Source organism: Lemur catta, chromosome 10 (genome assembly GCF_020740605.2).
Source record: "Lemur catta isolate mLemCat1 chromosome 10, mLemCat1.pri, whole genome shotgun sequence".
Lineage (NCBI taxonomy): Eukaryota > Metazoa > Chordata > Mammalia > Primates > Lemuridae > Lemur > Lemur catta.
The window spans coordinates 38,136,455-38,139,460 of record NC_059137.1 but is presented as its reverse complement, the minus strand read 5'-3'; positions in this window follow the sequence as shown (position 1 = coordinate 38,139,460).

Here is a 3,006-nt window from a genome sequence, read left to right as displayed (position 1 = left end):
ACTGAATGGAAAGGAGACTATGTCAGAACCTGAAATACCTTATTTTGAGGATTCTGAGGTAGAGCCCTTCTTACTGATGACAAGATTAAGGACATGGCCACAAAGGAGTGGCTGAAGTAGAGTGAGGGGAAATGTTAGAGTGAAGGAAATCATGGAATTTGGGGGCTAAATACATGTAAGCATAGAAACATACGCAGACATGTCAGCTATACCCAGACACGGAATACAGACATACATGCAGATGTACACAGGCACACAGCACAGGCGGGCACACGCAAATTCACGGATACAGGACACAGTACAGACCCTCTAGTATTTCCGCCACCCCAATATACAACACAGAGAGGTACACACACAGGGACATGCACATACATAGGTAGGAAATACATATATAGAGGAGACACATAAAATCATATAACAGACATGGAAATTTTGATGCACACACACACACACATACACATACCCCATAATCCTGTGACTTAAGGAAGTGAGATTTTCCCCCGGGTATTGTTTTTCTTATTGACTCTGGCCGCTGTGGTGCCCACGTGGCACATCCATAGTTCTTAGAAAAAGGACAGAAACATGAAGCCTCTCCCAAGTTGGAAACAAAGGCCCTGGCACAGCTCAGCCCTGGCTCACCAGTCTGGGACGTCTACTCCTACTATTGTATCCCTGGAACTGAAGTTTTGGCTTAAATGCTGCCCCAGGGGATCTCAGCCAAGGGAAACAGAGCCTGCTCAGACACAGGGTGCCACTGGGACGGCTAGGCCAGACTAAGCATTCAAGCCTTGACACTCAGAGCCCCCACCCAAGCATCTCTTTCCCAGACAGGCCGGCCTTACCTCACATAGCAGCCTGCTGGGGAGGGAAGTCAAGGGAGAGAGGGGACTGGGTGCAGTGGCTCACACTGTAATCCCAGCACTTGGGGAGGCTGAGGCAGGAGGATCACTTGAGGCCAGGAGTTTGAGACCAGCATGGGCAACACAGCAAGACCTTGTCACTACAAATAATTTTAAAAATTAGCCAGGCATGATGGCACATGCCTTCAGTCCCAGCTACTCAGGAGGCTGAGGCAGGAGGATCACTTGAACCCAGGAGTTCAAGGTTACAATGAGCTATGATCATGTCATTGCACTCCAACTTGGGTGAAAGGTGAGAAGGGTGAGGCTAGAAGGACAAGTTAAAAACAGAGGCTTTAGCCAGAGGAAAATGGGAAGCCAAGAGGTGCTACTAAGAAGGAGAATGACATGTTTAAATTTCCACTTAGAGTTCCCAACACTGAGAATAGTGCCTGGCACATAGTAAGTACGAATGGCTCTAGTAGCTGCATGTCGAAGGGGCTGGAAACTGATGCCCCTGATGGCAGGAAGCTCAGTCAGGAACACCAGGTCAGATAAGGGGAATAGGGGCTTGATCTAGGGCCAAAGATGATGTAGGAGTGAGGAGAGAAAGAATGGAAGTAACTGTGGCTAGATAAGAAAGGCTGGGCCCATGGGCTCTGACTCATGCTAATTAAAACACCACTATGAGACAGACACACAAAGCTAACTTGTTAATTTACCATGAGAAATATACCTGTAATGAGGATGGGAAATATATACATCGGCACAAGCATGCCCATCAGCATACAGACATGCTTCTGTATCTCTCACTCTTTTTTTAAAAAACACATTTTTTTATATTTTATTCAAAAGGTGTTTTTTTTTAGAGATAGGGTCTTGCTCTGTCACCCAGGCTGGAGTGCAGTGGCACAATCATAGCTCACCGTAACCTCAAATTCCTGGGCTCAAGTGATCTTCCTGCCTCAGCCTCCTGAGTGGCTGGATTACAGGTGCATGCCACAATGCTCAGCTAATTTTTTTTAATTTTTTTTAGAAACAGGGTCTTGCTTTGTTGCCCAGGCTGGTCTTGAACTCCTGGACTCAAGCGATCCTCCCACGTTGGCCTCCCAAAATGTTGGGATTACAGGCATGAGCCACTGTGCCCGTCCATCTCTCACTCTTAAAATTCTCCCTCGAGCCTTCAAGTTGCTGCAGTTAAAAAGTTCGTAGTTGGATCTTGGGAGCTGGCCACTATAGTCTATTACCACTTTGTTAAAGTCTATTTGTTATAATTCCAGTATTTGGAGCCACTGTGTAGTTATTTCTATTGTCTATTGTTTTTGCTCATTTTCATTCATTCTGTATTATCTCTTCATAGGCCTGATACTGTATTTACAAAATATAATGCAAAAAAAATGTTTATAGCAATAATTTGAAGCCTATGATGTCTTCCTACAGAAAGTCTTTAAGTATGCTTCTGCCAGGCTCTTGGGAGTCACTGGAATTCCAGAATGACCTTATTCTAATTTCAGGGATTGAGATGATTTGAAGTTGATTCCTGTGAGGGCCTGTCTACTTTCTAAGTCATCTTTACTTCTAAGGTTCAGCCTTTCAGGATCTCAACCCAAGGGAGGTTGATCGGGGTCCTTATTTTGGCTATCCTTGTCCAATCCCTGTTCTCCTGTTCAAAAAAACCATCTTCTTCTTGGTCCTCCATTCTAGCATTGACAAATACCCCTCAGGGAATAAGTAGTCCCAATTCATTAATATCGTCTCTTCTGTGCCTGTAAGCAGACTTGTTTTATATTTTCCAGTTGTCCTCAGTGGTAGGGCTGGGCCAAATTGCAAGACATGAAATGCTCCTTAACCTGTGATCCTCAATTTTCTCTAGATGAGGACCTAGCTATGTCTGTAGCTGCACCCATTCTCACCTCCTTTCCTCTATCCTGGTGTCCTTCCTCATACCTGTTGGATTTGGCAACATGGAAATCATCAGAGACCTTGACATAAGAAGGCTTTGTGGAATTGTAGAGATGAAAGTAATGTTGTAACAGGGTAGGAGTGAATAGGATGAGAGAGTAGAAATAGCACTTTGGGGGCAACTCTTCCTAGAATGAAGGAAAGCAGAGAAATGGGGTGGGATATGAAGAGGAATGATATGGATCAAGGAAGAATTTTTTTTTTT